Source organism: Nannobrachium achirus (assembly GCF_963921795.1).
Source record: "Nannobrachium achirus genome assembly, chromosome: 7".
Taxonomy (NCBI): Eukaryota; Metazoa; Chordata; class Actinopteri; order Myctophiformes; family Myctophidae; genus Nannobrachium; species Nannobrachium achirus.
In genome coordinates, this window is record NC_137816.1 from 66626746 (window position 1) to 66651004 (window position 24259).

A 24259-nucleotide genomic window follows, 5' to 3' on the forward strand; every position below is an offset into this window, starting at 1 on the left:
AAAGAAAGGGTCGAACTCGTTCTTCTGCTACACCACAAAAATGTGGAATGCCTTACCGAAGGCCATAAAGGAGTGTGGATCACTAGCATCCTTTAAAATTGCCCTAAAAAACCACTTACATGCAGCAGCCGTTCACAACTGGTAAAAACCTAGCCCAACCCTACCCTCCCTGCCCCTTCCTTGTATATACTGTACATACTGATTGTTTAGACTTACTGTTACCTGCCCCTTCCTTGTATATATTGTATATACTGTACTTACTGATTGTATAGACCTACTGTTTTCTTTTTTTCTTTACATATCTACTGCATAGTACTGTGTTCTATTTGTCTGTCATTCAATGTTATATGAGATACTTTAATGGTTTCCTGTTGAAATAAGCTTAGTCTTTTCATGGATCTCCTTTTAGTAGACCTTGTACCAGTGAACTGTACCGTCATGAATCTGTACATTTTCCTATGCAAACTTCTAATAAAGCCTTCAATCAATCAATCAAAATGAGTGGTGGGGTTCTAATAAAAATATAAGAGTAAAGGCCCATTCCCACTGGGCCAGATAAAAGATATCTGGAGATATTTCTCCAGATATTTTTCCATGCAAAGTGGATGGTAGATACAGATAAAAAAAAAGTCTACCACAGATATTTGCCACAGATACTTTTATCTGTGGCAAATATTTTTTTTTATCTGTATCTACCATCCACTTTGCATGGAAAAATATCTGGAGAAATATCTCCAGATATCTGTTATCTGGCCCAGTGGGAATGGGCCTTTAGACTTTTTAAAGCTTTTGTAAAGCATATCATGGATTGCCTTGTGTAGTTTTAACGTGTCTTGCATACCGTCTTTTGTGCGTGCCTTACATTATTTGAAGAAGCATGGAAAGTTTGGAAACGTTCAGACCAAATAAACACACATACCTCGTCGTCGTCGTCACATGTGCGAATCACGACAGCAGCACACAAAAAAACGGCAATGAAAAGATGTTATTGTAAATAACGTTAATTAAATAAACGGCGAAATATTCGCTTTTAGACGTTTCTTCAGTTCCAAACAAAGCAAAACAAACCAAGCCGCCCGTCAGGTTGAAAGACAGGAAGTGCAACCACTAACTCCTCCTGACAACAACCAGAGCGATATATAAACAACAACACCTTCTTATTCTCATATGAGATACAATAATCCATCAAAATAAGACAGGAGAGTGATCAGAGTGAGAATGGAATATTTACTGTGGAGAGAGAGGATTCAAGACAGGTATACAGTACATAAATAATGGTTGGTTCGTGCTCTCTCTGACAAGATGGTGGTCAGACAGTATCCAGTAGCCTTACAGTAGCCTTTGGGTTTAAATCCTATTAGTTGAACTTGTAATATTTAACATTTTATTTCAAGATTTATTGTACTTTTGACCTTGTTGTTGTGTTGTGTTTGGTGGTTTAAAGAACAGTGGGTTAAATCGCTCAGCATTCAGGTGCCCACATGTCCCTAGTACCCAGTTGTCCAGGTGCCCACATGTCCCTGACCTGGCCTGCATGTTACCTTATAAACATTTGTATTGTTTCCTGGTACAATCAAGACCTGCTGAATCCAGCTCAACACATCAAGTTAAAAGAGTGCATTCCATGTTAGTTGTGTCTTGTTGTTTAGTTCCTGCTTCACATGTCAGAGTATAAAGTCCTTGTTTGAAGTTAAAGAGTTAAGACACTGTGTTGAGTCTTCCTGATGCTAAGAAGAGTTCCTGGTTTGAACAACAACAATAGTGCTGAGTGGGGACTGGGGAGAGAGGCCTGTCCGCTGTACCAAGACATCAGAGACACATACTTCCCACAGATCATAACCACCCAAGGAGAGTTTCAAAATATGACCAATGATGAAAAACTCCCATACCTGCTGGGGGAAGTAAAAGAATGTGCAAACACAGCAGCAAGATTTGTGAGCTGCTGTGATAAGAGAAGGATATCAAATGGAACCCACCTTAAAAACCATTGTATATATCCCTGCTCTGCCTGCACGTTACCGTGATGCATGAAAACTGTTTTCACCTGTACATATTTTGTTCTGATTGTATTGTATTGTATTGTGTGTACACTTCTGCTTTGGCAATGTAAACGTATGTTTTCTCATGCCAATAAAGCCCTTTGAATTGAACATTTTAATTGGGAGAGATGAGTGCTGTGTGGCGCTATTTTACCAGCCAATCACCTTCAGTCTCCATACCTTGGAATGTATGCAAATGACAGTAACACACCTTCCTTGGCCAGTACTTGGCCAGAGAGAGGGGAGAGGGGTAGTACAAGAGAGAACAGCAAAAAAAACACCAAGGCTAAGAGGGAATATGTGTGCAAAATTTCACAGAAATCTCACTCTGTGTTCATGATTTGAGGCATTTTGTTCAAAAGGGAGCACTCTTGCAAACTTTGGAAGCCATGCAATCTTAGCCAATCAGGATGGAATATGAAAAATCGGAAAGACCTGTTTCGTTTAATGACTATAATAGAGATACTATGTACCGATTTGCGTGATTTTTGGACAACATCTGTAGGAGTTCTGTCCAAAAATGTGTTTTGCACAAATCCGCCTCCTGGTGGCGCTCTGACAGGCCCATCATGTGAAAACGGACGGACGGACGGACGGACGGACGGACGGACGGACGGACGGACGGACGGACGGACGGACGGACGGACGGACAGGGGCGAAAACATAGTCTCGGCCATGCCTTTCAGCCTGGTGGAGACAATGATAAAAGACTCCCATATCTGCTGGGTGAAGTACAACAATGTGCAAACACAGCAGCAATATTGGTGAGCTGCTGTGAATAGGAGAAGGATATCAAATGGAACACAACCACCTTAAAGACTACTAACACATTGTGTATATGTACCTGCACTGTCTGCACGTAACCTTGATAGTCTGGTGGGATTTCAGAAAAAAAGGTCTTCTAGGAGGTTAGAGGCATTTGGGGGTAAAAGTGGGGTACCAGGCCATCTATACTATAATTTTCCGAATGTCTGTCTGAGTGAGTGAGTGTCTGTCACAGCGTTTTCTCCTCAGTGGCTGGAGCAATTGATCTGAAATCGCATCACCATTAGCATATGAACACACCTGACATAACTGTGAAGCCCGTTTGTCACTTTCACAAATCATATGCTGTATATTAGCATTTTTATGGTGTATCTACTATCTATTCTGCATCTAGCATGAGGCATATCTATTCTGGGGGGGGTGGTTGTTGTCTGGCCCTGTTACAGATGTTTTCCAAAAATCATGCAGATCGGTACACAGTATCTCTGTAGCCATTAAACGAAACGGGTATTCCTTACATTGATGCTCCTACATATTATCATGCAAGCACCAGTTAAAGTTACTTTCCATCCCTCATATACCGTGTGCACAGTGCACACCCCATAACCCACACACTGCACATCATTTCGGAGCTCATATCTTTGAACGGGTAAGTACTAGTTTTACATAATTCAAGGGTGCTGAATCTGAAAAACCTGGTACCCAAGCTAATTCTTTTGGTTTTAACCTTCTAATTTGCATAACAAAATGGCTGAAGATTTTCCACAATTTCTTCAATAACTTTATAACAAAGCTAGCTAAACTGACAAATAAAGTGTATATAGGCCTATCTATGTTCTGAGGATCAGATAATATGTGTTACAGTAGGTATTTCTAATGTAATTAATGGTAAGCTTACTCCTAAATATGCAAATTAGAGGCCACCATTACATAAAACATTTAGTATGCTACTCAAAGGGGTCCATACACATTTCCTTTATTTAATCTTAAATACCTAAAATACAGATTTAGATGATCCCACTTAAAACTCATGGGAAAAGTACACATTTGGTTCCTGATGACCAAAAATATATTGAAGTAAATGGATTGACATTCCATACATATAGACTTTCATGGGGATTTCTGCCTTGTATAACTGAATTGGATAACTGAACTGGAATGAGTTACAGCCAGAGAACTGGTAGGCCTACTTACACCTGCGTCTGGTGCTCTTGAACTCTGGGATGTGAGAACCAAGACGGTGAGGGGTCCCTGGGCCGGGTTATAGGAGACAAAGTCCCCCCAGAATATGGTGCTCAGTAGACTAATGCCTCATTCACACTACAGATATATAGTTGAACGTTTAGCTTGGTAATTCAATGTAATCTCAATGGAAACCAGCTTTAAAGCTTTCAAAGCTTTGCTTGGAGCGTCTCCTGTATCTTTAAAGCTGGTTTCCATTGAGATTACATTGAATTACCAAGCAAAACGTTCAACTATATATCTGTAGTGTGAATGAGGCATTAAGCTTTCACTTTAAAACACAAATGTTCACGTCTACTCTAACTTGTGTGCAGGATTCAATATTTAGATATTTGATATTAATTTGATTGCAGGTGTTCATGCTCCACGGTGACACACACACACACACACACACACACACACACACACACACACGCACGCACACACGCACGCACTGACACGCACTGACACGCACGCACACACACACACACACACACACACACACAGGCATTCATTAGAAGGACAATGTCAGTCACCAGAAGCAAGCTGTGTTGAGTCTTAACTCAGTTAACATGAAGTTGGAAGTTGAATGGCCGGTGTAAGATAAGATGTGCCACGTTTTACTTGTCCAGGAAGCAAGAATGGATGGCAGTAAAATCAAAACTAGATATAAAAATAGATATATTTCAGGATGTCTTCTATCATTTGAAATTATGAGTAAGCATCTATGGCAAAGGGCCATACAAATATTAGTTATAAAAAAAAAGTGGTCAAGTGTCTCAAATTGCCCCAGGTTAAGTACCATGCATAGTAATACATAAGGACCGCAAGTCTACACTAGAAACGGAGGGGGAGAGTGATTTAATCCATTAGCTCCGTAGGTCTATCCGTTTTTCTCTCTGTTTTTCTCTCTTACGGTCAACACTCAACCCGACAGATTAAAACCGATAAAAACGTACGTTCGCATGAACTACCCGTGGCGAACTTTTGTCAACCGTGGCAGTAATGAGGAAAATTACTAATAAGACAGCGGTTCTGAAACAATGTGTCCCAACAAGAAGTATTTTTTGCAAGAAACAGGAAAAAAGGAACGTCATTGCCGACTCCTCACAGGCTCAAACAGCTTTATTGGCATGAGAAAATATACACAAACGCGCGCGCACACACACTCACAACGTCTCTCCTCCAACAGCGAGATGGGTGCAGTGCACTGTGTTTTGATTGAACCAGATCTGTTCATTTTTCCTTAACATTTTGTGAATAAAGCCTAATTTGATAACATTTGATAATTTCATGATTTCATCAGTCCATCCATGACAATCTTTTGGTACATTGAGGTTTGGCCTGGCTTATAGATGGAAATGTGGCCGTGTTCTGTGTGTTTCCTTAATTATTAGACTTGTCATGAAGTGTGTTACAAAATCATTGTAAACGTCCAAAATAGGACCGTCATTTTTAGTTTGCGGCCCTTGAGCCATCTTAAGTTGAGTAGCCCTGCTCTAATGCATGTGAACTCCATCGCAAGCCAGTTTACATTGTCAAATCTTGAATAGAGGATACAAAAATATAATTATTGTTTTGTCATTCATGAAAAAAGACCCACCACCCTTCCTATTTGACGGTACCGCTGTCCACTTTGTCCCCAACTTTCTCGGCTTGATGGTGTCCAACACCGGTGACCTCAAAATCGAGGTCAACCGACATCGTGCCCTAGCAGCCTCCGTCATGCAGTCCTTGTGGAGACCGTTGTGGCGACACCGGCACATAACCGGAGAGACAAAGCTCAGAGTCTACAATGCCTCTGTCATCTCTGTCCTCCTGTACGGCTTGGAAGCATGGCCACTGAATAACACCCTGGCGGCCAGGCTGGATGGTTTTGACACCAGAGCTCTCAGGAGGATTGAAGGCATCTCGTGGAGCCAGCATGTCACAAACCGGGCCTTAACTTAAGAGAGCAAACCAAACAGCTCCCAGCATCTCGCCTTGCAGCAATGCTCCTAGTGCGATGGTACGGTACGGCCAGGGGTTTCACACAAGATTCTGGGCCCTGGAACCTGGGTACAAGGGCACATTGTGTGCTGTGTGCTGTACTGTGTACTGTGTACTATTGAAAAATAGCAGATATACTTGCAGATCTGCTATTTTTGAAAAATCTTGAACATTTGTGCGGAGTCTGAATATTTCAAATCCTTCTAGTTTCTATGTCAGTGGTGCTCAAATATTTTCATGTGAAGGACCCCCAAAATGACATGTATTTGGCCACGGACCCCCATCTGAAAATATTTAGTTCCAGGGAACACATGACCTAAAAAGAAGGGTGGGTTTCTGTTTCACTTTCCTACAAGCTTAGACTTTTAGGAGAAAAAAGTGACTAGTTTCATTAGTGCTGTCTGGTCTTAAGAAAGGGGTGATCAGCATGTTTTTCCAGGGAGCCATACGGACTTGGGTAAAGTGAGTGAAGGGCCACACATTTCTTTGCACTATTGGATTGAAACTCTAAACATGTTGGGCTGTTTTAAAACGGCATGAATTAGACACAACTACTACAACTATTGATTTTTTACAGCTGTAAGGTATCACTCATCACACACTTTATGAAACATATTGCATTATATGCATTATAAATTATAATAGTAGACTGTCACATTATAACAATTTAACATTTGAGTATTATTACTTATTGGCAATTAATATGTACCATTCGAGTACATACCTGCGTTCCCTATTGACATCTGTATGTACTCAAATGTTAAATGTTTATAATGTGACAGTCTGCTATTGTAATTTATGATAATTTATAATGCAATATGTTTCATAATGTATGTTGCCCATGTGTGATCTAAGAGTTATGGTAATACAACACGGGTAAACTTCCTCATTTTCTTGACACTATCTGTCACAGTTAGTCACATTGTCAAGCCATGGGTTACGCAAGAGTTACAATATGACACTCTTATCTGAATATATTTAGCTAAAGTATTGCATTAGTATTAATTATTATTACAAATGGTAAACTCTCAACATAATAAAGTGATGTAAAGTCCCTTTGTGTGTTTCACTCTATAGAACATTTAAAGAAACAAGTCATTTCCTGTTTGTTGAAGCTCTGCCCCTCTTGTTACAGACATGCATCTCACAATTTGCATCTATGAGGAAAAACAGTTCAGCAGAATAACAGGGGTGTACTGTATGTATAACGTTACCCTCAGACTCCTGATCAACATACTGTATGTATAACTTTATCCTCAGACTCCTGATCAACATACTGTATGTATAACTTTACCTTCAGACTCCTGATCAACATACTGTATGTATAACGTTACCCTCAGACTCCTGATCAACATACTGTATGTATAACTTTATCCTCAGACTCCTGATCAACATACTGTATGTATAACTTTATCCTCAGACTCCTGATCAACATACTGTATGTATAACTTTACCTTCAGACTCCTGATCAACATACTGTATGTATAACTTTATCCTCAGACTCCTGATCAACATACTGTATGTATAACTTTACCTTCAGACTCCTGATCAACATACTGTATGTATAACTTTACCTTCAGACTCCTGATCAACATACTGTATGTATAACTTTACCTTCAGACTCCTGATCAACATACTGTATGTATAACTTTATCCTCAGACTCCTGATCAACATACTGTATGTATAACTTTATCCTCAGACTCCTGATCAACATACTGTATGTATAACTTTATCCTCAGACTCCTGATCAACATACTGTATGTATAACTTTACCTTCAGACTCCTGATCAACATACTGTATGTATAACTTTATCCTCAGACTCCTGATCAACATACTGTATGTATAACTTTATCCTCAGACTCCTGATCAACATACTGTATGTATAACTTTATCCTCAGACTCCTGATCAACATACTGTATGTATAACTTTACCTTCAGACTCCTGATCAACATACTGTATGTATAACTTTACCTTCAGACTCCTGATCAACATACTGTATGTATAACTTTATCCTCAGACTCCTGATCAACATACTGTATGTATAACCTTACCCTCAGACTCCTGATCAACATACTGTATGTATAACTTTATCCTCAGACTCCTGATCAACATACTGTATGTATAACCTTACCCTCAGACTCCTGATCAACATACTGTATGTATAACTTTATCCTCAGACTCCTGATCAACATACTGTATGTATAACCTTACCCTCAGACTCCTGATCAACATACTGTATGTATAACTTTATCCTCAGACTCCTGATCAACATACTGTATGTATAACCTTACCCTCAGACTCCTGATCAACATACTGTATGTATAACTTTATCCTCAGACTCCTGATCAACATACTGTATGTATAACCTTACCCTCAGACTCCTGATCAACATACTGTATGTATAACTTTACCTTCAGACTCCTGATCAACATACTGTATGCTTTTTCTGCTGCTTGCTCTCCTACAGTGCGGACGTATCGCTGCTTGCTCCCGCTTAGGCTCGCTTGTGCTTACATTCTTCTGCTGATACTGATGTTTTATTTTTTCTCTGAGAAACTACAAATGGATCTTGGATACTTATAAAACTCCGGGATTGTTTTGCTGTACTGCAATATACTATTTTTTGCCACTTGGTGACTGGATACGTAGCATCTAGCTAACTAGCAAGATGGCCGGACCAACCATTTCTACAAGGGTTTATCAGAAACTGCTTCAGAGGATTGCAGTACTGGAAACGGAATTATTCCAATTAAAACAAACCCAAAGACTGGATAAACCACTCGCCTGGAATTCCCTTGGTGCAAAGCCAAAGATGAAAGAACGGACGACGGGCAGGACACCCTCCCAAAGCCCTCTTATCACCGACGAATGGCCGGAATTACCCCGGCACAGCGCTGCTTCGACCCCCCTTCATAAATGGGCAACTGCCAAGGGGAAAAACACTGCTAAAAAGTCAAACGCAGTCCAATCTCCACACACACCGAGTGTGCAGCTGGCAAACAGATTCACGCCACTGGCCGAGGATGACAGGGGTAGCATCTCCCCAAGCTGGCTAACAGAACAGCTACTAGAAGCCCCCCGAAGTCCCCCTGTTGACAGAGAGAACGTCCCACCCAGCAGGGTAAGAACCACCTCAGTGATTGATCCTGACATTTTGATTGTGGGCGATGCTGCTTTAAAAGGTGTCAAAAGCATAAGAAAGAAGAAGGCAAAAGTTATGTGTTTTCCCAAAGACACAGTCTCTGACATGAAAGACAGAATTCTGGATCTTGTCAACAAACACCAAACGGTGAAAACCCTGATTCTACATACTGGCACATATGACACAGAAGAAAAACAGTCAGAAATCTTAAAGGAGAATTTCAGGGCTCTATTCAACACATTGAGCTTCCTGAACAGTGACATAGAGCTTTGGATCAGCGGTCCCCTACCGCCTATGAGAGGCACAGACGAGAATTTCAGCAGACTGTTCTCTCTGAGCAAATGGCTTTTAGCTGCATGCACCGACAAAAATGTGCATTTTATTGACAACTTCAGTTTTTTCTTCGACAGAAGACACCTATTTGCTGATGAACGGCAACTAAATAAGCTAGGAGCAAAGATATTTTTGCAGAATGTTCTCCATGCTCTGGCCTTGGCCAGAACACAGCAATCCAAAACAACAGATTGTGATGAACAACTCTTATCTGCAACCCACGAAGAATCCATAACAAGAGATAGTGTTATGGTTACTGAACTGCCCCCCTCGGCCGAGGGGGGAACGGCCTTGGTCCCTGCCCTCCCTGACGAGCATGACAGTATGGTTACTGAACTGCCCCCCTCGGCCGAGGGGGGAACGGCCTTGGTGAACGGAGGAGCTACCGTTGTCCCTGCCCTCCCTGACGAGGAACTGAATATGGACAACATCTCCGCTGAAGAGTGGAGTAGACGAATGAATGCAGAGTTGGAGTCACTCAGGGAAATGTTCGAAGAGGACAGTAATGAAGAAGAGTTTTGTGGATTCCCTGCTTCAGCCGTGGCTGGCCCGAACAGTGAGCAAAGTGAACTGGCAACTGACAACGGAGAGTTGACAGAGGAAGAGGAGGGGGCGGGTACAACCGCCCCATCACCCCAATCCTCCTCTTTCTCACTATCTCCAATGCCTCTTCTAGAATTCACGAATGGAATGAATGAACTCATTAACACTGCGTTAAAAATGACCCCGGCCAGACACACGGTCAATGGCCCGGCGGCACAACCACCACAGGACAAACGCCCGGCACCACAACCACCATCCCTGAAAACGCCTGAAATTGCCCCGGCCGTGCCCCAGAAATCTGTGGCCTGGGTGTTTTCGCCCCCACCCATCCCTCCACGACCACAACGACTGAAGACCCAGGCCTCCCAGCTGGACAATACGTTTAGCCGTTGATGTCAGCTGGGTCCATTATACCCAGCAACTAACGTATCTGGACCCGATGCTCCTTCAAGCGCTTTTATTAAGCAGGCTCACAACATTTCTACTGTAATTTCAAATAGAGAGTCCAGGATAAGCAGTGGCTCTGCTAATTTAGCTAACTTAACTTACATTCCCTGTAGGGGCTATAGTACAGTAAAATGTCATAAAATAAACCTGGCACTTTTTAACATCAGGTCACTTTTAAACAAGTCCTCCTCTGTAAATGATATAATCTGTGAAGAGAAATTAGATATAATCTTTTTAACAGAGACATGGCTGGGCAACGATGGAGCTTTTGCACTTGGTGTCGCCTGCCCACCAAACTATCACTTTATTCAATCAGTGCGCGAAGGAAAAAGAGGCGGAGGCTTGGCATACATTTTCTCTGACATTTTTAAATTCAAGTGCCTGTCCTTTGGAAGTTTTTCATCCTTTGAATATCAAGCTAACTTATTTGAGAGTCAATCCTCTGTTCTAATGATTACGATATATCGCCCACCAAAATGTAGCAAAGCCTTATTTCTTACAGAAATATCTGAACTTCTATCTATCTGTTCCACGGACTATGAGAGAACCCTTATTGCTGGTGATACTAACTTGCATGTGGACACTGTTACTGATCTTACAGCTATGAGTTTCTTACAGTTACTGCATTCCCTTGATTTTGATCAGCATGTTACCGGGCCAACCCACAATCAAGGCCACACCCTTGATCTTGTGATCTCTAAAGGGCTAAATATTTCTATGGACAGGATTATCGCTAAGCCTGATTTATCAGACCACTATTTACTGTGTTTTAATATGACTGTCTCTGATCTAGAAAAAAACAATAGAGAATATACTATAAAAAAGAGATTTTTCGGTTCCTCGGCAGCAGAAGAGTTTGCCAGCCTTCTTGCATGTGCACCCCGCCTTCCTGATATTCCCTCAGTAAATGATATGGTTCAACGTTTTAATCTTAAATTGGAGTCAGCTCTGGATATAGTGGCTCCTATGAAAACTAAAAAGAAATATAATTCCAAAGTAACACCCTGGATAAACGATCATATACGTTCACTCAAAAAACAATGCCGCAGAGCAGAGCGAGCTTGGAGAAAAAATAAATTAACAATCCACCTACAGATATTTAAGGCGTCAACAGCCACCTATAATAAAACCATGCGTCTGGCTAGGCAGGCCTATTTTTCCGGAATTATTAATGAGAATAAGAACAATGCTAGGGTCTTATTCTCTACCATTGAACGCCTTTTAAACCCCCCCCAGTCCTACAAGCAGTCACTCCCTGCCTCTAAAGCAAAGTGTAATGAGTTTGCATCCTTCTTTGACAACAAAATTGTTAACATTCGAGCTGGTATTACGAATAATACTGTCACAAATGCAAATGCGGTTAATGGTGCCATGTGTAAAAGCATCGATAAATCTAGGGGGAGCCTAGTATCATTTTGTGCAATTGATGAAGAGGAACTTCGTAAAACCATATCGCAAATGACATCGTCTTCTTGCTCGCTGGATGCAATACCCACGCCGTTTCTTAAAGAGGTTGTAGACTGTGTTATTGAAGATATCCTAAAAATAGTAAACAGCTCTATACAATCAGGTGTCTTTCCAGACTCACTGAAAACGGCTGTAGTTAAACCCTTACTCAAAAAACCCAACCTTGACCCGTCCGTGCTGGATAATTATCGACCCATCTCTAATTTGCCTTTTCTGGGCAAGGTCCTAGAAAAAATTATCTTTCATCAATTGGATGTGTTTCTGCAGAACAATAAGGTGCACAACAAATTCCAATCCGGCTTCAGGAAAGGACACAGCACAGAAACTGCACTTTTAAAAGTTATTAATGATCTTAGGGTGGCTGCTGATAACAAAGATGTGTCCGTTCTCCTACTGCTGGACCAATCGGCGGCTTTTGACACAATTGACCATACAATTCTAATACAACGTCTCGAACACTGGGTAGGACTGTCAGGTACAGCTCTGTCCTGGTTTTGCTCTTATCTGACAGGCAGAAGCTACTCTGTTAATCTAGCTGACTTCGAGTCAAACAAACACAACATCTGCTCTGGTATTCCACAGGGCTCGATTCTTGGTCCTTTATTATTCTCCCTCTATATACTGCCGCTGGGAGAACTTATTTCCGCTCACGGTGTGAATTTCCATTTCTATGCTGATGACACCCAGTTGTACCTTTCGGTGGCTACGGACGACCCCTGTGCTCTAGACCCATTGCTGACGTGCGTGTCCAGCATAAAATGCTGGATGAGTGAGAACTTTCTCAAGCTAAATGAGGACAAGACAGAAGTTCTCATAATAGGTTCTACTGCCCAGAGAGAATCAATAATAAATAGACTTGGTAACCTGGCTAAAGAAAATAACACCTCTGTTAAGAACCTGGGGGTGATCATTGATGCTGAATTAAATTTTAATACACACATTAATCATGTCACGAAGATTGCCTTCTTTCACCTTAGAAATATTGCGCGAATTAGAGCCTATCTGTCGCTGAACGATGCAAAAACGCTGATCCACGCTTTTGTTTTCTCTCGGCTTGATTACTGCAACGCACTTCTCTCTGGTCTGCCAAAGAAAACAACTGACAGATTACAACTTGTTCAAAATGCAGCAGCCAGAGTTTTAACAAAAACTAAGATAAGAGAACATATTACTCCAGTTTTAGCGTCGCTACACTGGCTCCCGGTTGTTTTTAGGATTGATTTTAAAATTCTTTTACTTGTTTATAAAGCTCTAAATGGTCTGGCACCTTCGTACCTCTATAACTGCCTGCATAGATATGTTCCAACCCGCCCACTCAGGTCCTCTAGTGCAGACCTACTTGAGGTGCCAACAATGACATATAAAAAATATGGTGAGGCAGCTTTCTGCTTCTATGGACCGACAGCTTGGAATAAACTACCACTACACCTAAGACAGGCAGCCTCGGTGGATAGCTTTAAAGCACAGCTCAAGACCTATTTCTTTACTCTTGCTTTTAGCTAAATTTTTTAATCCCTATGCTGCTATTGACGTCCGCACGGCTCTGAAATTGTTCTTCAATGTTCTATGCTTTTATTTTTTCTTGCTTTATTGTAATCATTTTACTTATCTCTTTTTTATGTATTTTTTATTTCTATTTAACTTTTCTCTGTTAAGCACGTGTGCTTCATTTTATGCTCTGTAAAGCACTTTGAGCTGCATTTCATGTCATGAAAGGTGCTATACAAATAAAGTTTTATTATTATTATTATAACTTTATCCTCAGACTCCTGATCAACATACTGTATGTATAACTTTATCCTCAGACTCCTGATCAACATACTGTATGTATAACTTTATCCTCAGACTCCTGATCAACATACTGTATGTATAACTTTATCCTCAGACTCCTGATCAACATACTGTATGTATAACTTTATCCTCAGACTCCTGATCAACATACTGTATGTATAACTTTATCCTCAGACTCCTGATCAACATACTGTATGTATAACTTTATCCTCAGACTCCTGATCAACATACTGTATGTATAACTTTATCCTCAGACTCCTGATCAACATACTGTATGTATAACTTTATCCTCAGACTCCTGATCAACATACTGTATGTATAACTTTATCCTCAGACTCCTGATCAACATACTGTATGTATAACTTTACCTTCAGACTCCTGATCAACATACTGTATGTATAACTTTATCCTCAGACTCCTGATCAACATACTGTATGTATAACTTTACCTTCAGACTCCTGATCAACATACTGTATGTATAACTTTATCCTCAGACTCCTGATCAACATACTGTATGTATAACCTTATCCTCAGACTCCTGATCAACATACTGTATGTATAACTTTATCCTCAGACTCCTGATCAACATGAGCTGGAAACAGTGTGGGACAATGAAATGGTCCATTATCATCCTTAACATATTGCTGCTGTGCCTTTCTAGCGGTGAGTTGTTAAATTAATGTATTTATCCTGTCTATCCTGTGATTATGACTGAATTGGCAAACAAATAATTGTGATTAATGATTTAATCATGTTTGGGGCATTAAGCGTTGTAAGCAAAAGTACATAGGGCAACAATAACTTAAAATGAATGGAAAACGATTCTGTCAATTATGCTGAATAATTGCAATCATACAATTATATAATAACTGTGTCGGGCTTAGTAACTGTCAATGTTTATTGTTAATAGTTCAAGCTGGCCCCAAAGACATGACGAATTGTGCCAAGAACACATTTAAGGATGGTAGGTGCTGGACAAATGGAATATATCTCTCATAATACAATATATTAGCTATACTAAGTCAGTTGAAACAGATATTTGGGGTATTAGCCATATTAGCGGACCCCAGACATTTTCAAAACACAGTTCTCAGACTCATTACTTTGTTTCCTTTCTGACAACAGCACACTGTCATGATGTTCTTCAACACCCATACTGTCTCTCTTGTGATCCTTGGATCAGGTAATTCCATCATTCCTGAGATAATAAACATCTTTTGTAAAATGTTACCAAGTGTCATATAACGATCATATCATTTCAGTATCTTTGGGTGTCAAATTAAGCAGTTTCTTCAAATGAAATTGTATATTTTTATAATATAGGGAATGATTTATTGTTCTTTCCTTTTGTGTGTGCTGACAGGTGTTATGAGGATAAAATGGCAACATGCAGGGTACATAAAAGGACCCCTATAGCTTTCATATGTCGGGAGGTCAACTCATCTCATGAGGTGAGGCTGCAGACACAAACATTTGATGAGGTTTGAACCATGAACCACCTGTTTAATTGAATACTTTATTAGCAGTTTGAAAGAAAACACTTCAATACAAGGTCTGCTATATAGAGCAGACCTATGACTTGTTTCCATTGGGGTCCTTTGTGCTCAATTCATCAAAACACTTAATGACAGACAAATACTATGCAAAAAGAAATACAAGAAATACTAATTTCATTAGATTGCAGAGCGAATCTTTCACAACAAGCATGTGTAGGCTATGTTCTGGGCTGGAGTCACACTGTCAAGTAAGGAGTGCTGGGGACTGTGGGGAGGACATGGTTGAGGTGTGATATACAGTACACCGCTTTACCGTTGATTGATTCTGCTCACATATCTGAGTTATTGAATTGCTGTACATCTGCTGCACATCCATTGTATTATCTTGGACCTACTGTATGAGCTGTACACTCAAGACCTACTGTATGAGCTGTACACTCAAGACCTACTGTATGAGCTGTACACTCAAGACCTACTGTATGAGCTGTCACTCACAGACCTACTGTATGAGCTGTCACTCACAGACCTACTGTATGAGCTGTACACTCAAGTCAGTGTAATCGTGTGTGACTAATTCTGAGAATAAACTAGTTTCAGTTATTCGGTACCATGCACAGTAAACAGTGATGGGCAAGCTACTTGGAAAATATAGTGAGCTAGTTACTCTTGATTAGATATAGCTCAACTACACTACAAGCTATCCCCAGAGAAATGTAGCAAGTTACACTACAAGCTACAGGACAAAAATAGCTAGCTACATCAACACTACTTTTTCTTTCTTCTTTTTTCCACCAAACAAATGGGCATGCAGGCATAAAATGCTCGCAAAAAAATGTTTATTATAAAACAGATTGAAACTGGAAACCTTCTGTCTGGCTTAAAATTAAATGTATACCCTTCACTATTGGAGACACTATTGTAATGACTGTTCTATTAATTAATTTATTCATCCCGACCATGATGGCCCAGCTACTTGGAAAATGTAGTAAGCTACATTACTAGTTACTCTTGATTAAATATAGCTCAACTACACTACAAGCTATCCCCAGAGAAATGTAGCTAGTTTCCGTTACGCTACTTAGAAATGTAGTTAAGCTATGTAGCTAAGCTACTTGTAGCTAGCTACTGCCCATCACTGACAGTAAACCATTTAATTCTGTATATCATTGAGTGAATTGATTACACAAACAATTGTTATGTAATAGAACATAATACTTTTGAAAAGAAACGTTTTTGAAAAATGATAATAACCTGATTCTATACACATTTGATCATTGGATTCTCGTAATTTAAAGGAGAATTTGTGCAAGAGCAGTGTGAGTGATTCTACTTTAAAGGTGCATTATTTTTCCACCGGTAACAATTAGTGTCAAATAGCTCTATATTCAAATATAGATATACTGTATATTCTAATCATTGCCATAGATGAGAGGTTTTGTTCAGTAGGCATCTCCCTGTTTCTCCAGCTCTGTTTAATAAAACAGAAAATACCTTTTCAGGTCGGGAGAACAATTTAATCAGATCAGACAGAGAACAGACAGAGAACTTGTTGGCTTGGCTGAAGTGTGCAGGTATTGTCATGTGTTCATGTGTGTATCCCTCCCTCCTAATAGGCTACAGAGAGTCCCACACTTTATCACAGTGTGCACATCCCATCTTCAGCTCTCCAGAAAGGTTCTCCTGGCTCTGGGAAGGATGTGCTGGTGCTTATCTCTGTGCTCAGCAGCTCTTACTTCACGGTCTGTATCTGACAGTGAGAAAGTACTCAAATATTTCACTTAAAGTATCAATAATATGCAATGTAGCTACTACTAATACTGCAATACTCTGTCACAAGTAAAAGTCTAGAATTTAGAATTTACTTCTGTAAAAGTATAAAAGTATTGGTTTCAAAATGTACTTTAAGTACCAAAACTAGAAAGCATCATTATGAAGAATATAACATTTCACGCGTTTTCTAATATAAAATGTATAAAAACCTGTTGAAAAGCCTACAATGCATCGCACTGGTACCTGGTTAAGTCATGATGGATCCTATACAAGCCACTGGTACCTGGCTAAGTCATGATGGATCCTATACAAGCCAAAATCATAGGCTTATTTGGATTTAGTCAGACATGCATGAGTTGTGGTACAGTACAGTATACATAAATGCATATTGTGTTAAAATTCACAAAGCTGCTGCCAGATAAAAAGGTCTAGTAATGCACGGGTTCCCAAACTTTTTTGTCTCAGGGCACCTCATAAATATTTTTTTAATCCGAGGCACCCCTACATTATAATTTTCACTCCCAGCAACCTTATATTAGCATATCGTCGTTGTCGGGTAGAAACCTTGTATGCCCAAAACCTTTTGTATTGTATTTATCATTTTAACAATGATCTAAACTAGTGAAAACAGCAGATCTACAAGCACACAACGCCTAGATCGGCTGATTTCACTACTTTTGTGCGACAGCCTTGTATGATGAAGCAGGGCTTTGCTTTACCAAAAGATTTGAAACTTGGAGATACAAGGTTTCTGCCCGACATTGGCGATATTTCAGTGATTATTTGCGAGGAAAACGTTGAGATAATAGCCATTTTGGTTAGAACTTTGTACTTCAAGTTTAAAATGTGTGTCCAAATAAATTCCAAATATTATCAAATTATCTCGCGGCACCCCTGGACTCCCGTCACGGCACCCCAGGGTGCCCCGTCACCCACTTTGAAAACCACTGTAGTAATGTACTGTATGTTAAATGTGTTGAAAGTTAATTCACACTAACTGAATATTAATATTGCTATTAATGCTATTAATAAGTCTTTACCCTTGTCTCCTAAACTAATCTCTCTTCTTTTCTTCTCCTCAGCCCAGTCCAAGGCCACGGGGAGGGCAGCTCATCCCAGAGCCAGAGGATTCTGCCTGGATGGAGGGCAAGGTTCTGGGAGGTGACGTCCTGTCAGTAAGGGTTGGGAAACACTCACTCAGTAATCTGTCCCAACCTATCAAGATCAGGTTCAAAAACAACAACAAGAGTGTGAGTTGAATTCTTTACCTTCGTGCTGTTTGAACACATTTCACATTTGGTGCTGTGTAAGTTTAAATGGAACTTGTAAAACATACAGTATGCTCTGTGTAAATGAAACTGGTTATGATTTATTTATTGCAGTGGGAATGGAATTTATAGCTTCCATTCCCACTGAGCATTTTTCAGGCTATTTAGACGTCTAAAAGGCTTGGCTAATACTGGGTTATATACAGTAGAACTGGTCTAAAAGGCTTGGCTAATACTGGGTTATATACAGTAGAACTGGTCTAATACTGGGTTATATACAGTAGAACTGGTCTAATACTGGGTTATATACAGTAGAACTGGTCTAATACTGGGTTATATACAGTAGAACTGGTCTAATACTGGGTTATATACAGTAGAACTGGTCTAATACTGGGTTATATACAGTAGAACTGGTCTAAAAGGCTTGGCTAATACTGGGTTATATACAGTAGAACTGGTCTAAAAGGCTTGGCTAATACTGGGTTATATACAGTAGAACTGGTCTAAAAGGCTTGGCTAATACTGGGTTATATACAGTAGAACTGGTCTAATACTGGGCTAATACTGGGTTATATACAGTATAACTGGTCTAAAAGTGGTCTAATACTGGGTTATATACAGTAGAACTGGTCTAAAAGTGGTCTAATACTGGGTTATATACAGTATAACTGGTCTAATACTGGGCTAATACTGGGTTATATACAGTATAACTGGTCTAAAAGGCTTGGCTAATACTGGGTTATATACAGTAGAACTGGTCTAAAAGGCTTGGCTAATACTGGGTTATATACAGTAGAACTGGTCTAATACTGGGTTATATACAGTAGAACTGGTCTAAAAGTGAAAGCATTTTAGCCGGCTAAGCTTAGCATAACTAAAGCATATCATAAGTACAACAGTTGCCTCTGAGATCTAGTGGTGTATAAATTGCTCTTCTCAGTACAGTACTTGAGTAAGTGAACTTAGTCAGTGCTCTGATCCCAACAACAGGGTTTAGTTGCAGGTTAAAAAGGATAACTTAACTCATCCCGATGGTTTAATCATCAAAAAGTCATGAATAATTGTGCATTGGGATATTGTAATTGTCATTGTGTCAATATTTACTCATGTTGTATACAGTAATAACCTGCTCTGTCATTGCTTCAGTTGGTTCATGCTTCATGTGTATTCTGGAAGGAGACAGGACCTGGTAAGTATACTGTACACATCTCTGTATCTTTCTCTTAAATGTTAGTTAGTGTGTCATCTCCTAATGACTCACTATCATTTCCCTTCGGGGATGATTTATCTCTCATCTCATCTCTAAACAGGAAATTATCTTTGACGTAAATGCCTTTAACTTAAATACCTGAGCAGTGTTTATTTGTGTGTGTGTGTGTGTGTGTGTGTGTGTGTGTGTGTGTGTGTGTGTGTGTGTGTGTGTGTGTGTGTGTGTGTGTGTGTGTGTGTGTGTGTGTGTGTGTGTGTGTGAGAGAGTGTGTGTGTGTGTGTGTGTGAGAGAGTGTGTGTGTGTGTGTGTGTGTGTGTGTGTGTGTGTGTGTGTGTGTGTGTGTGTGTGTGTGCGTGCGTGCGTGCGTGTGCGTGTGCGTGTGCGTGTGTGTGTGTGTGTGTGTGACGTATGTGTGTAGGTTACTGGAGCAACCAGGGCTGTGCTACGAGCCGCAATGACAGTGATTTTATTTGCAGCTGCAATCATCTCAGTTTCTTTGCTGTGCTTGTGGTTAAGTGATGTCATCTTTCTATGGAACTCAGCAGCTACTGCTACTAAATATGAAGACAAAAAACGAGTCATAACTTCGTTAAGGTTTTGTTTAGTTATACAGTCATATACCTATACATCTATATAGTCATACATCTATATCCATATCTGTCTATATTCTTTTCATAAATCAGTGCTATTGAACAACCTTTACTTCTGTGTGTTGGTTAAAAAAATATTGAAACAATGAAAGGTTGTGAAAAGTGCTTCGGCCAAAACCACCGAACTCCACTTGAGCTGGATGTTTTTACATTTTCTAAGAAAATGTAAATTTTCACTAGATTTGGACTGACAGCATACAGTGTTGAACAGGGCTTCTGGCCTCAACACATTTGCCATAACACAGAGTCAATTGTTAAGATCGACAGAAATACAGAAGTTATCAAGTCTCATTAATCTTGTCATTTTATCAACTGGCCCCTTGCCATTTTTGAAATGTGGCCCAAAGGTTCAGCTATTTGAGTATTCCTGATTTAGAGTAGACCATGAGGCCGGTTCTGTAAAACACTTCTAAATCCTTATCCCAGTTTTCCCAAGCTGTAATCGTAAGAGGAGTTTAAATTCACACATGAGTACTCGTGGGAAATCAGGCTTTACTTGTACAGTTTGTGGTAAAGGTTTTCGTGACATGTATCATGTGAAACTACACATATTGACTCATACAGGGTAACATAAACTTTTATGTCCGCCTACTGGTCCAGGCGCATACCACTTAGGGCGTTGCCACATAGGCATTGATGCCTGTTCGAGTCCGGTTCGAGTCCCGATCCAGACGACCTTTGCCACATGTCACTCCCCATCTCTTCACCCATTTCCTGTCAGTCTACTATCCTATCGAATAAAGACATAAAAGCCCCAAAACAAATCTTTAAAAAATCAAAATAAATAAATAAATAAACCTTCATGTGTACAGTTTGTGGTAAAGGCTTCTGTATCATGTGTCTTATGAAACAACTTATGAGGACTCATGAAGGGGGGAAGGAACATTAGTTTATGGTGCAGCAGAAAAACCCTTTGCCTGTACAGTTTGTGTAAAGGCTTTTTTAGCATGGGTCATGTGAAACAACACATGAGGACTTATGAGGGAAAACATATGGTGCTGTAAGTGATTTTCTTTTTGGTTGAAGTTTGTTCAAAGTTAAAGCTCTAGATTCAGATGACAATCATCGCTATATATGTCGTCTTCTTCTTCTTTCGTGTGTCATCATCAGATGTCCAGATCAGTAGCGTACAGGTCCCACATCGAAGAGGCCGGCCTCCGAGGGTGGTTTATACAGAGGACAGGCGTATACAGTATCTCACTTTACCCCATCAAGGGGGTAAAGCGATCCACTTACCTTTTTCACTTTAAAACTACCATAAAAACCCCAAAACCCACAACGTCGGCAGGTTAAATATGCACAATACAAAAATGTACATAGCCGATTTTTTAATAGGGTTTGTCCTGTCATTTCCACCCATGTGTCAAATAATTTGACACATGGGCAGATAAAAGGGTTTACCAAACTTTTCTCAGTTGATCCTTATGTAATTTATCCTGTAGAATCCATTTCTGCAAATTATATTGTTGTATTGTGCATAACTAATGAGAGAATTAGCATATTTAGTCAAATATGCTAATTATCTAATAATAAGAGCAAAATAAGGCCAACAGACAGCCATCACAGGGTCCCCAAATAGTTTTGTTGGGTTCCCACAAAAGGTTGATTAGCGTAATGTGCAACATTGTTTTCTCACTCACCAGTAAACACACCAACCTACAGTATATGTTTTTCCTGGTATCTGCACATTTCTAAAGTGTCAGTGTAAGGGCTGTTAAGACCTTTCAATGCTATATGTGCCAAATTGTCAAATGTGACACATAGAAGAGGCAAACATTGTGAAAATAGCAGATTTTCAAGCTCCCAATGCGAGGCGTTGTGAGCTTGTAGTTCGGCTATTTTCACAATATTTATCTGTGGAACCGAGTCAAACTATATGTAATTTCCAATTGCTTATCAGGGTTGGGGGTCCCCAGTTACAAATATGATTATTTTGGGGGGTTGCAGCCTGGACGGTTTAGAACCCTTGGACTAAACATAACACCTGACAGGTAAAGCTGTTGAGCTTACTTGGAAGAAATGGAATCACCACAAAATGTTAATCTTCCTCTTCTTTCTACATTATTAAGACAGTAGCTGAACACGGTGCCCTCTGTTTTGGGATGAGATGGAAAAAAGATGTAAAACACCTCATAGCATTTTTTTTTCTTTCTTTCTTTTGACCATATTAATAATGAATTGCATTTTTATAGCGCTTTTCCAAGTGCTCAAAGCGCTTTACAATGGTTCATTCATTCATACATTAACATTTCTGCCTAACTCTTAACACTGCTGCTTCACTGTGCCTTATTTCCTTTGTCCTCAGAATATCAAAATGCTTGTTACGTAAAAAAGAAAAGAAAAAAGGCCAAATCGCCAAACGTCGCCATTTTGAGGAGGCCCAACCAGCCAGATCGCCAAACGTCGCCTTGCTGATGATTTTCTGATTTTTTTGGTATTTTTTGACATTTTTAGAGCAAAAACTGACCTTTCTAGCTTCATTTCAGTCTAAAGAAACATATTACGATGGAAATGACATCGTCGATGACGTAACCCGGAAGTCGTTCGGCCATAACATAGCATAGGCCTTTCCATAGCATTGAAAGCTGACGTTTTTCGTATCAAACTTTACCATATTTAGACGGATTTTCATTCGGAAAAAAATGGCAGGCTGACAGAGTGGTCACTCAGGAGCAAAAACGAGTGTGCACGGCGTGCGCACGACGTTCAGGGCGTGCGGGATCGCTCCCGTTCGGCGGACCGGGAGCCATAATGGCGGCTCCATAGGTGGCCATTATGGTCCACATGCTGTCCAGGCTTAGTCCAGACTGCAAGACCTAATCGTTGGGCACACTCTAGTGGTATAGTACGTGTACTACATTCTGCAATCATATTATCCCTGCTGGGTTAGGCTACTGATAACTTGGAAATTAATAATATTCCTGGCAGTATAGGCGCACAAGCATATTGTAAATGGCTGAGAGAGAGGTTATGAGGTTAACTTTTTGAAGTAAACGGGCAGCATTATGTGCGTATGCTTGATTGTGAATCAATAGATAGCAGTTTACATACAATTACAATTTGGATGTTATAATCCAGAGTGATTTAGGCTACTACAGTTTAAAAACAAAGTAAACAAATACATAAATGGTTGACCAACAACATGAGCAGAGTAGAGCAACAAAAGAAAAGCATCAACACAGAACAGACTATATGGTGGACTATATGGTCCTGACAGTATTTTAGAATTGTGGGACAATACATGAGCGTGGGGCGCCTCCTTGTGGCCACACTGTCTCCAGCATGGTTGATCTGCTTTCAGTTGCCTTGATTTCAAATTCTTCCAGCAGAACTCCCTCCACATTGATCTCCCATTAATCATTCATTCATAGTCTCCCAATCATCTAGATTCTATTAATCTCCAACTCTGTTTCCCAATTAATTTTAATGTACTGTGTGGAGTTAGTCCTTGTTGGCACCAGGCAGGCCCTTGTATCCTATACTTCTTGATCAGTATAAAATCATTTAGACACTGTTCTTGATCAGTACCTGTATAAAATCATCGCTTGAAGCCACAGGTTCCAGTGTCACCTCACCTCACCTAATCGTAATTCTAGGTAAAAAAAAAAGTCCAGATTAGTTACTGATTGTATAATATAAAAACAAAGTAATAATATAAAAACTAAGTACTAAAGTAATAACAATACAAAATGTTTGTATTGTCTTGTTTCTTCTTCTTCTTCTTCTTCTTCTTCTTCTTCTTCTTCTTCTTCTTCTCTTGAAATCTTTTTGACAATAAAAAAAACTGTTAAAAATCATCAAGTAGGTCCTACTTAATGTACTACTTAGTTGGATATAAAGCTTTATATTTTTAAATTATGCTTCAAGTATAGAGGTTTATATAGGCCTACAAAAGGCACAAGGATGGGACTGTGATAATTACATAATCAAATATAAATAGACTATTTCACCATGTCACTTTTTGCAAGTAAAGGACCGTTTTTTTGCATCCAAAGAGCCTCAATAATGTTCATCAGTGTGCAAGCCTTTTTTGTCGTTTATAGATGAAATACCACAAACCAAATGTACATGTAGGGCACACTAATAGTACTGTCACATTTACATGATCAAATATTCAACAGGTCA